This window comes from Sparus aurata, chromosome 23, assembly GCF_900880675.1.
Source record: "Sparus aurata chromosome 23, fSpaAur1.1, whole genome shotgun sequence".
Taxonomy (NCBI): Eukaryota; Metazoa; Chordata; class Actinopteri; order Spariformes; family Sparidae; genus Sparus; species Sparus aurata.
Window position 1 is genome coordinate 15,438,755 of NC_044209.1, and position 12,791 is coordinate 15,451,545.

The 12,791-nt window shown below is 43.2% G+C and overlaps 1 protein-coding gene across 1 annotated transcript in view; it reads left to right on the forward strand.

Annotated features, from left to right (window-relative positions):
- Positions 1 to 12,791, forward strand: part of fam20ca (FAM20C golgi associated secretory pathway kinase a) — a 39,824-nt gene that overhangs the window by 20,670 nt on the left and 6,363 nt on the right. The gene's annotated exons all lie outside the window — the stretch shown is intronic.

The window sequence follows — 12,791 nt, forward strand, 5'->3', positions numbered from 1 at the left end:
CAACAACACATCATCGTTAGAAGATGATGCATCGGGACACAGTGTGCAGAGACATTAAAGGTCACGTTACAAAATGCAGCCGTCACACGATGATGCATGGACGACGCCTCGTGGTACACTGTGTGACCAGTAATGGTGAAGAGAAAATATGTTTCTTTGACATTCAAGCCGGTGTTTCATTTGTTTTTATCTCATTGTGAGCATCACAGTGGACGACACAATGTGCAGTAATGTACCTCCAGAGCGATGTCTTTGGTAGATATGAATGTTGAGAAAATTAGTCAGTAATGTATTCTTAGCTCAAGTGTGAAGACATCCCAAGTCTCCTCCTCATTCCTTTCACTTACAAATTAACTCTATTCATCCTCAAGTGCACTGGACTCGCTCCATCCCACTTAGCTCTTACACAAGGATAAATGCAACCCTTGGAACTGTTTTTCCAGTGGTTTCACCACTTCCTCCTCCACCGCCGTCACCCACTCATGACCACAATGACATCTCTCAGCCACCACTTAGCCTCTGATAGATGGTTTCTATTTAGGAAACGGCATCTGACCACAAACCACTGAGCACAACAAGACTGTTGACAGGTCTAAATAGAAAAGTTCAGCTGTGGGAGAAACGGAGCACAAACACCCGAGCCTCGATTTGGGGGCCTTGTCTGCAAAATAGCTTTCTGGAAGGACTCTTTTGATTGCTTTCTTTTGGTCGAGGTATCAAAGTTTTATGCAGTTAGGCTTCACTTGGTGGTGTGCAATTCATTTTAGGAGAATAACCGACAGCCCCGCTAAAAAAATTGAGCTGTTGCTGCTCTGTGAGCTGAATGTGGTGATGGATGAACTGCAGGAGCTTGTAACTTTTAGCACTTAACAGAACAGGCTGTTGCGACCACCCCAAAGCTTCTCAGGTAATTAATAAACACATTCATTAGGGAGCTGAAAGGAGACAGCTCTACTTAATCAAACGCTATTCAGTCATCAGTCATGCGCTGCTGGAATATGGCATTTTAACAAGCCTCACATTGGACTAATTAGGGGAAAATGTTACCAAGTCTTTCAAGCCGTTCTGGCCTGTTACAGATTAAAGTCTTCTGAGATAGTCAAATATCAACGGCTGCCAAGTTCCTCCCTGGATGTGCCGCTGGGTGCATCCATGTGGGTTTCCATGTGTGTTTGCACATGACAGTCTTTATCTGCTCTTGTGACCACATGTGGTTTAAAGGAGTCATATTATACCCTGGCAAACGCAGATGGGAAAGGGAGTGACTGTGTTCTTCACAGAGGAGGAGGTGGGATTTTTTATTTGGGAGAGGGAGAGCTGCAGCAGGTGATATTAAATATGGTTTTATACAGTATGTGGGAGAGAGGGCATGTGTGTGTGTTTGTGTGTGCATTCTTATCTCCGGGTCAAGATAATAGGATTGTTCTGGATGAAACACCTCAAGATATTCGCCCCCACAGATGGCCAAAGATAATGGAAGTCCAAAATGCTTACTCACAATCCAATTAACTTCTCCTGGCTCTGAACATACAGACACACTCCATGTCCTAGTAGTGTGTGCATGTGTGTGTGTGTGTGTGTGTGTGTGTGGTGTTGGAGCGGCCGCCCTGGAAAATTAATGCTTCCCAGGGTTTAACATAATTTGCACTAATTGGTGTTTGCTGTTCGGCAACTACTTAGCGATAATCAAATAAATTCTTAATGGTTTGTACCGCGGGCTAGTTTGGAGGAAGGTCCTCCACACGGAGCCTCTCAGTACCGACTCTCGCTATAAAAAGGGGGAAGATTTATGTGGTTTTGGCAGGTGTTTCAGTCTCCTCTTCCTCAGCGCTCATTCTGGCACCATCATCTGCCAATTTCCAGTCGGTGAATCAGCTTTGAGTCTCGTCCAAGCACCGGAACGTGATTTTACTTTCACCCCGGTCAGAGATTTTCTGGTAGCCTTTTATAACCTTGCATTTATTTTACAGCAAAGACAGAGCATGCAAGGGTTCTCAAGAAACGGCTTTGAAGACCTTTCCAATTAAATTACATGTGTTCGAACTTAAGGCGCGGCAGCATCCACCCATCAAAGTCGAACGCGGAGAACTCTGAGACTGAGAGGAGAATGCCCTGAAGTGGAGCTGCTTTTCTCTATCTTTTCCCCAAATCCTCCTCAGCTGAGTGGAGAGACTGCTTTTTTGCTAACCTCGCAGTTTACTGACACGCTCAGACTGGGATTTTTCTCCCCCTCCTCTCATCAGCTTCAGCTTACATGTCACGCTGAATACCAGGGCTTGTTATTCAGCCCCTGTGAGAGGAAGACTCATGGTAATGCCCATTGATTTTTGTGTGCAGGCAGAAACAAAAACTTGCACACGCATACAGGGAAAGCTCCTAAAATCCCCATTGATCCCAACAGGCTGAGAACGATTCAGTTTGTTTTCATTATGAAAGTAATGTCGGCCTCTGTTGATCTTTTTTCTTTGTTTTTTTGTGCCCGGAGGTGTCAAGGTGGAGGCCGTCTTTCACTTTTTCCCACATTATTCAGTTTGAATCTGGCTGTTGGTGCTTTGAGGCGTTAGTCCCTCCCCCATCTGCTCCTCCTCTGGAGCTGTGATGGATGGAGACAACTGGTAGAGGCTTTCTGGAGGAATTTCCTGCTGGGATAGAACGTGGAGGGACTGTGCTCCACTGTTCATGTTTATTAGTGCCCTCCAATACATCATAAATGCTCTTTGTTACACTTTGGGGAGGATGGGTGTATTATTTGTGGCAGGGCAGAGGGAAATAACAATCCACAGCATTCCTGCATTCCCAGGGATCTTTTCATACCTCAATTTATGGCGGATCGTCTGGTTCGGATGTTCAGTTTGTTGGAGCTGCCAAAGTGTTGAGACTTGTTTGGAACAGGTGGTTGGCCTGAAAAGTCCCATATTGTGCTCAGTTTCAGGTTCATTCTTTTATTTTGGGTGTCTCCTAGACATTTTTTACATGCTTTAATGTTGAAACAGCACATCCTTTTGAACGCTGGGTCTCTTTGAGGGTCCGTGTCCACATAGTGTGTCTTTCCTGGGTTGAAGTACTTCTGTGGTGAGGGAAGTCTTTGCACATCAGCTTTGATTGACAGTAGCTAAAGCAGGGGCTGACTACACAGCTAATAACAAGCTTGCAATGCATAGGGTGATAAAATGCTCTCCAGCAACATTCAGTGCTAATCTGCTCTCACAAATGGGCTGTTGGGCCTTTCCTTCCGCTATCTGCATGTACCCTCAACAACAGCTTCCAAGCTAGCAACCTACACGCTGAAATGGGCAGCTAACCTGCTCACTAATGGCACAAACACAAACAAGTTAGCAGCTATTACCTTTTCTTTTGCGGGAATTTTGCCTCCCTACATACTGAAAATAAGCTTCCCTCATCATTATTTTACAGGGGCACTATCACTGCATCCTGGGTTAAGTGCAGCCCAAGACGCCTGCAACCGGTTGAAAGACCTTTCTCCAGTGCTGACACTTCACTGTGGAGATTAGTCTGATTACTTTCTTGGTTAACAAGGTGACAGATGACGAGTCCTGCCTAAGCTTATATATGATTGGTTGGCTGAAGAAAAGCGACAATGACAACGCCCACAGAGACTCTAAGTGCTCAATTATTTTTAAAAATAGAAAAAAATAATAGACATGAGCCCTGATAAGTCCAGTCTGCTCTGATTGGTCAGCTCTCAAAGGCCTGAGCGGACAACGTTCTCTGTGTTTCCACATCAGCTCTGCCAGTAATTTTGCACACACAGCTGTGTGAAGGCTTGTGACTGTGAAGTTGTGACATCACAGCCATACGCAAGTCCTGAGGACTCGTTTAAAGGCACAGCTTCTGAATACTGTGTGCTTTTCTCCATGGATTAACCCCGTTCATATTTTCACAGTGTTTATATAGCATCTGCTTTAAAAAAAAATCTCACTTGCGCACAATGCGGGGCCTTAAGAAAAACAACACTTCAAGATGCAACGTGGGTACTTATGGAGAAAACATACTGCGGAAAGCTGCACATCCCATCAGCATGCAGTGTCAACATCCTCCGCCACATTTTCGAAGCCTATTGTTCTAAACATCCCCAAGCTTGTGCATTGTGACATCTAATCGCTGTTGACCTGAGAATACCCTTGATGTTTGTGTGCGTTTTGCATAATTCACAGTTCATATTCTGTGCAAAGCCTGTCATGAATTGCGCACCCTGCGAAGGATTGCCTCAGACTTGTGCTATTGAAAGCAGATAATCCGCTGCGGATGGATATGTAAATATGACCAAGTGTGGCACCGTGGTGCTGGAACATGGCTGATTGTTGAGGATAAACCCTGATGTGCGTGTTGCTTGTTGTGGGTGACTGTGTGGGAGCGAGGAAGAAGGGTAACCATCAGCATAAAGACTGGTCTCATCCTTCATACGAATACATAATCCCCTTCAGTGAACACACACACACAACATATATTTCATACATGAAAACAGCTGTTTTATTGCAGAACATGAACAACCGTTTTCTAATCATTGCTTTCCGTGTATTTGTTTTGCCCTTTTTCATGCCGTGCATGTAAAGAAATGTTCGCTGTTGAATTCGATTAAATCAAATCTATTATTCGTGCATTATCAATTACGTTGAATTTGCAAAGGTTTCTTCAGTCTCCTCAAACTTTTTCTTTTCCTCCCATCGAAAATATTTTCCTCCCTGGACTTCCTACACCCCAAAGGAGATTGTTTGTTTGCAGCACCCTGAGGGCATTACTCTCACAGGAAGTATAAATCCAGTATGGCAAGAATAGGATGGGAAAATGTTTATGTTATACCTTTAATTAACAGAATTTGTTTTTGTTTTGACCTTTTTTTCTAAAAGGATGAAGTAAATTTTCCAAATAAGATAAACAGGTTTTCCTCGAAAAAAACATAATTCCGATGTTAAGCTGTTGTAATGTCACAAAAACCATATGGATGAATATTCTCTGCTTATTCTGTGCAAATGAAAAAAGCAGCTGAAGCATCAAACATTTACTCTGTTGCTATCAAAAAGCTGCCATTGGGTAGCACTCCCCACTGAAAGCCGCCAGTGAATACGCTTATCGGGCAACAAGCACAACACTTATTTTGACATGGAAAAGCTCTAATACGTTCACCAAAAAATGTGGCTTTGTGGAGCTGGAAAATATGCAGTGATACTAATAAGATTTCCAGTTATTTATTTATTTTTTCATTCTTTTTTCATCCATATTCCAAGGGCACTCAGACTCAGGGGAGCCCGTTAAGATGATTGTGGGGAAGGGATCCCAAAAAGCCCAGATATAATTCAGTAGCTTTGCATCAGGTCTTGGCAGCGATTTCAGGCCTTTAAACGTGCGCCCAGGGGAACACGGCTGAATATGACACGCCAGTCAATTAAGGCCAGCAGAAAAATAAAAAATAAAAGACTCGCAGCCAGTTCAGAAATAGCTCTAAGAGTAATGTAGAGCACAGCGAGACGAGGGAAGTGAGACTCAGCCTACATAGCTGCAACATGGGGAATTATAATTAAACATTCACGATTGTTAAAAGAGTCTGTGTAGGTTTAAGATTTTGAAGTCTTTTCTTCATGTAAACTGAGGTGTAGAAGCTTCAGATGCAGATTTTAGTGGAACAATTTTGACATTTCAAGATTTTACACAGTCAAGAAGTGTTTGTTTGATCATCACCGTGAAAGCAGGAAGTGTCAGAAAAACGTCTTTCCTAAGCAAAACGAGGTGGTGAGAAGCTGCGGGCACGGCTTGCGATATAAACTCATCCTCTATTTATGAAGTGCTGCGCTGTTGATGTGCTTAATGCGTCTGTTATTGTATGTGCGCTAATCCCCCTTGGTGCATTAAAGGGTTTTCAATCACCGGCAATCACATTTCGACCGGAGCGTTTATTGTTCATATTTTTATCTTTAAGTCGAGCTTTTCATTCCCTTATCCCCAACCTGTCAGCCGTCATATTTGTGTTTTTATTTTCCCTGTGTGTAGTCCGCCTTGTTACACTACATGCACAAAGGGTCGATAGAGAGCAGCAGGGCTTTGCGGACCCGTAAGCCACGGCCTCATCCCTGACAGACAGGGACTTCCAGCCATCTGGCCAGATGAGACACATGGATGGGCACAGTCTTTTCTCACTCACACACACACACACACACACACACACACACACACACACACACACACTCACAATTTACTGTAGTTAGTTCTTAGGGTTTCTGTCATCTATCTACAGGGTAGCCATGAGAGCTCTGGTGGTCACAGATAGTGACCTAGCCCACAGCTACGCAGCTCCCCTCAAAGCCGCACATTGAGATTCGACACTCGAGGTCTCAGTTTGTGCCCGTAGGTTTCACTGTGGAAAGAAGGTCAGACAGCCAAGAAAGAGCGAGGGCACTGGAAATAATTGGTAAAAGAGGAATATGTGAGATAAAGTGAATGAGATAATTGGAAGATAGAGAATGGAACACTTGACTTTTGAAGAGATAGTTGGGCACTTTACCCACATTTACTTTCTTTTGTCATTTAGAAAGTAGCTTTATAACATATTGTGGCTACACTTTCATATATAGGATTTCTATTTTGAAGCATTTTAAGCCACATTGACCTTTGTAACTGTACATGTACGTAACTGCACAACACAACACCAAATATCTCCTATTATCTTATAGTTATGCCTTTTCATTAGCATAAGTTCCTCTAGTGGGAAAAATGACAGACAGACATATACGCCATGTGGGACTAAATGTCTATATTCAAAGGTACACGGTTTTTACAGTTGCATTATGAGTTTCACAAACTAATGTTTTTGGCGGAAGCCTGCTCCGATGATGACTGATTCACACATGCAGACAAGGCAATGCCGTTGTGTTATATTTGTATGAAAGCTCATGCCATATGCGGCAGCTTAATCTGTAAAATATGAGCAGGATAAGCTTGTTGGTTATAGATAATACGGCATGAGGCTGAACTGCAAAAAGCAGGCTGTCTTAGTTTTGCTAGAGTGTAGATCTTATAGCTAGACATGTCTCCACAGCGCCGTGTTAGCTGTGAAAGCCGGGAAAGATCAGTAGTTAATTTTCTCATTATCATAAAATCAAACAACCTTTGTTACCGTGAGATAACAAATTCATGAACTTGTGTTCTCGTGATTACGGCATTGAAAAAAAATTATTGCAAGCATGGCCATCCTCCACTTCCACACTTTAAATCATCACATGTAGTTATTATAACGACTCACACCTTTGATGCAGATCATTAATGAAACTCCCCAGTGCAACCTGTTCCGATCGATCAATAGATATCGGCAGCTCTTCTGAATGCGTCACGCAGCAGAGAGCTGGTCGCTGACAGTCTCTCTCCCACCTCTTGAGAGTCTAATAACTTTGAAATTGAAGCACTGACTCAGGCCGTCATCAATCTTCTTTCGAGTCAGGTCTTTTTTTTTTCCCTAGCATTCTTATGATAATATCGCCCATACTGCTTCCCACACAGGCAGATAACTCGCTGCCTCCCTCCTGGCACTGCCTCACCCTGTGTTGAAAATAGCTGAGGCTAGAACACAACTTGTGTAACATTGATTTGAAATTCAATCCAGACAGCTACCTTGGGGCCATGGGCCGATTCTTAGATCCCTCTCCGATACAGAGGCTGGAGGAAGCGAAGATGCAGCGTGCGTGGAGGAAAGGCGGCTAAGCAGACGCAGACTCAGGAATAAATGCGTACACGCATTATGCTGCTTTTGGCGGATGTAAAAACACACGCAGCCATGGCAGCCTCCGTCTGCGTTTTCTCTGATACTTCTGCATGTCGTGCTGCTGACAGGCAAGCGCCCTCTGACACAAATCACCAGGCTGAAGCGGTTTTATCTCACAATCTCTTATCCGGCCCTCCATCGTTCCACCTGTCTGTCACCTTGAGAGCCGTAGCGAGTGCTCGACAAGGTGCAACTTACCCACAAGTGTCCTGAATGTATCGTGCTGATCACTTTGCTTTTCTCCAAAAACCCTCGCAAGCAAAACAAACTCTCGCCACACCACTTCACAGCAAACCAGGGCACACATTTAAAAACATGATGCTTATACTTTAAGCAACACTATACTTAAGTGAAACTTGTTCTGTACACATCAATCTGTCGTCTTTGTTTTGCAGTAATTAAAAAGTGACAGAGACGGGTAGTGGGCATGGACGCTGGTACATAAAAGGAGTAAGTGGAGGGAAAAGGAAGAGGAGGAGCAGAGGAGAGAGCTGCTGGATGCTTGATAATTGGTGTTAAGTAGGGTCAGGCTGGTGAGAGGGAATTTCATTTGGCTGCACGGTAACCAAACACAATTGGTAAATCAAAGTAGGTTAGGAAAACCTAAACACACTTCAATATTCTACAATCTCCGTTTTAAACCGTTGCAATGCTAAGCTGCATTTTCTTCTTGTTATTCTTCTTCTTGTCGACTTTTTTCTCTCGTATACATGACCAATTTAATCTCACAATCTTGTTTAGAGGATGCATTAATTGTTATCTCTTAGGGCTCTGGGCAAAGTTAAGCCTCAGGGATGCATCAGAGCAGGGCGCTCGCCGTTACATCCACTTAACTCAGCTGATGGGGTTGATTGAAGGTCCGTGGCTCATTATGGTCGACTGGATGAAAGCACGGGGGTATTGTTCGTGTTTCTCTGACAAAATGAAAAACTAAAAAGGCGACCTAACTTTGTAAACGCTCTAAAGAAAAAAGTAATCAGAGGCTCACTAGGCTTCAAATTACCTTTGCTTTGTCCATCAAAAGAGCAACTGCATTCAGAAAATCGAGCCTGATGCAGTTAATGTATGCTGATGTGCTGAGTTTGTGCAGCCTGGAAAATAACAAATAGCCTTTTGAGTTTTTTTACAGGAAGCATTTGAAAGCACTATGTCCCTCCCTGAGTTGTGTTCACGGTCACCTGATCAACGTAAATTATATGTTTTAGCTCTTTTTTGGTCTCCACCACCTGCTGATGGAAACATCCGGCTCTTTATCTGCTACATGCTCCTTAATGATCACCAGCTAGTCTCAGGCTGCATCTGTGTCTGTTTACTGTGAGTTGTTGCAGCTGAAGACAATGCTGTGACAGTTGATCGAAACGCTAAATTTGTAGGCTGATACACGCTAATATACTTCAGGTGTTAATTCTCTGTAGGCACAAAAATACAACAAAATAGCTAACATTTTATATTCAGGAACTTTGATTTGCATGTGCACATGGATACTCAGATCTAATAGCAAAGCATTACCCGTGTCTTTTTAGCCACCCACACACATAACACACACACAGCACACACAGGACAAAGGGCCAGATGGAGACAAAGACACCTGTCGGCGGGGGGCTGAAATCTGCTGTGGATTACCAATAGATGACAGATCTCCCATGCACCCTCTCAGTCTCTCATGCTCTGCGCTGGGATCAGTAGCAAGATGGCATTACAGCACAAGGTCAGTGGGAGTTTGTGCTGTATTCACGCTGTTACATCTTCAGCTAACACGAACATGTGAAGAGAGTCGCTTACTTCCTCTCGGTTTCGTTCCAATTGGTGACACGGACGTGATTAGCGCATTGATTTGCTTTCGCTGGGTTTATCTCTGCTGCCCTCTCTCTGCCAACATGTATCATTGGTGTGTGTGTATGTGTGTGTGTGTGTGTGTGAGATGGAGAGAGAGAAAGAGACAGAGAGGCAAGAAAGAAAAAGAGAAGAGTGTGTGTGCAGAGACTGGGCCACAGCTGTTGTTACGTTCCCCTCCCTCACCCATCTCTCTAATATAACTCTCCACTGTGCAGGTTTAAGCTCATGAAAGAGCATTGAAACTGCCGAGTCAGCGCAAACTGCGTCCACATAGGGAAAAAGGTTCAGCTTCATCACTTCACGCACACACACACACACACACTGAAGATTCTGCTGAACTACATACAGTTCATTTGCTGTAGCCTAATCACAGTCTACTGCAGATAAAGGGCCTTTTATTATTATCAAGGACACTCGCTCACAAAGGGTGTGTGTGCGTTGTGCATGTGTGCGTTCAGTGCGAGTGTTCGGTGCGCGTGTGCATAAGTGTGAGTGGAAATCATATTTGACAGTGTGTGTGCGTTCATGTGTTTTTGGCTTTTCACACCACAAACCTGCTCTATTACCTTCATTCTAAGCAGCTTCCTCCCTGACAGGAAATTGCATTCTTACATCCTGGTGACCATGGCAACCAAAGCCCGTAATACCGAACTGTCAGTCAGGTTTACTCTTACACATTTTGCACAGTGGGAAGTGAATTTTTCCAGGAGTATGGACGCTGGAAAAAACTCGGAAGGGAAGACATCATTATAGGAACTGACTGAAACTGACTTTGGGGGTTTCTGCAGAGAGAAACAACCTTCAACTTGAGACTCCTACCATTAAAGTATCAGCAGTGCATCTTCTCTTATTCCCAAATGTCCACTAGATCCATTCACATATTAAGTTCCAAAACACAATATCCCATGATTAAATGATTAAATGGTGACTCTCATAGCAGAGCAGATAGGGCCGTATATGTCCGCCCTACAACCTACAACAGCCAATAAGTGATCGTGTAGACCCGCTCTCTATTCTTTCTCATCTCTCCTGAGCCACTTACACGCCACTTATGCATCGTGTAGTCAAAGATTGCTTTAAAATCCAGCAGTGTATTGTTAATATCAATTTTGAAAGCCTTAAACTATGAACTCATGCAAGTTTATGTAATTTCATGCCTTTGCTCTTTAAATAGGCTGTTTTGTTTTCACCTGTTTCACCTGTTTTTGACTATTTTATATTCATAAAACTAGAGTAAATCAGGAAATAAAGAACTATAATGAGTTTTTTTGCCAGTCACCTAAATATTTTCTTTGAAAAAACTTAGTGGTAATTTGCAGTGATATTACCAAATTTGATCTTGAACCATGTAAGACTACATGAAGTAGTGGACCCACTGCATTTCCAGAACAGGTTTAAGCAAAAACACTGACTATCTCTACGTGATAAGGTGCCCTGATAGCGGCGTATTTCAATGGCAACAAGGTATGTCACAGGTGTAATGAGTGCTCCAGCTTCTAAGGTCACCTATTTCAAACAAATTGCCCTTGTTACCTTTTATTCTATCCCTTTCTTTTATCCCCTACCATGCACGAAGGGATCACAATAGCAGCAATTGATTTATGGGTAAATGGCTGCTTGCCTGACGTGTCAGTGAATAGGAGGACAGGTTATTTTCCGTTGTCAGTGGTTTGCCTTCTCAAGAAAATTGGGAGAGAAGGAAAAAAGGGGGGAGGGAGGAAATGATGCACTGCTCCACCCTGAAGTCCAATCCTCACTAATGGAGTGGAGGAGGAGAAGGAGGAGGGGGAGGAAAGATAAAGGAGGCCAGAGCAGCAGGAGGGACAAGGGGGGATAAAGTATGTGGCATGTAGTATGTAAAGTTTAGCTGACTGTGTGCAAGCGCAGCAGCTACATGCAGGTTAATGTCAGGTGTGTCTGCATGCGTGTGTGTGTGTGTGTGTGTGTGTGTGTGTGTTTGTGTGCGAGAATGAGAAAGTAAGCGTGCAAATGTGGAGGGATGATATCCTGCTGCCAGACGAGCGGGCAGACAGACAGAGAGAGAGACAGACACAAAGGGGCTTCTAGCAGTTCCTGACTCAGATCCACGGCTTGGTTGGCAGGGAGTCACATCTCTTGGATGTCTGTCTGTTTGTGTGTGTTTGTGTGTGTTTGTGTGTGTGTGTGTGTGTGTGTCCGTGTGTGTGTGTGTGTTCGCTGGGAGGAACTGCAGGATGTGAGCAAGAATCTCATCCAGCTTCCCTTCAGCAGCCGTGTCCACACAGGCTTTGGTCTCATGCGTCAGCTTCTGTCCTAGAAAGGGATGCAGACGCTGAGATGAGTTTGAGCCCGCGGCGAACTAAAATCTGATGAAAGCCGAGGAGGAGATTTGCACGGACAGCAGCACAAATGTCTCAAATCAAGGGATGGCATACTTAAAACTGAAACACACAGGGGGCACGTTATAGGGATATTGTTTTGAATTTACTCACTGATGCCTTTGTTACAATACTGTTTTTAAAAAATGATCTCCTTCCTGAAGAGTCAGTACTAAAACAAGGGATTATATATATATATATATATATATATATATATATATATATATATATATATATATATATATATATATACATATATATATATATATATATATACACATATATATATTCACATTTTCTCATCTTTCAGCCCTGAATTTAAAAATGTTTTAGTGGGACATGGATATAATGTAGAAATGTAAGGGATTTACAATATTACTTATTCTTCATTCTTATGCTGTTTCCTCTTGTTGCCCCCATTTGAAGTTACATTTGTTTGGGTAACAAAAACATCAGAGTTGGGACCACAGGTGGATTGGGCAGTGAAGGTGACCTTCTGAATGCCCGTCTGGTAGATAAAACATGATAAAGTCCCCTCTAGGGTGCCCTTGCAGTCAAAAACAAGTAGGTCCATGTGTGTACCAGCTGCTATGATAACCAAATTTCCCTTCAGGGATTAATAGAGTTCTATCTATCTATCTATCTATCTATCTATCTATCTTTCTATCCATCTATCTATCTATCTATCTATCTATCTAAGTCCACCACTGGTTTCAATCAGTCTGGTCCAATGTCTGTCTCAGGTGCCAATACTGACGTATGAATGGACAAACACACTCACACACTCTTTGGCACTATCAGCATGTTGTGCAAAAATGGATGCCCTG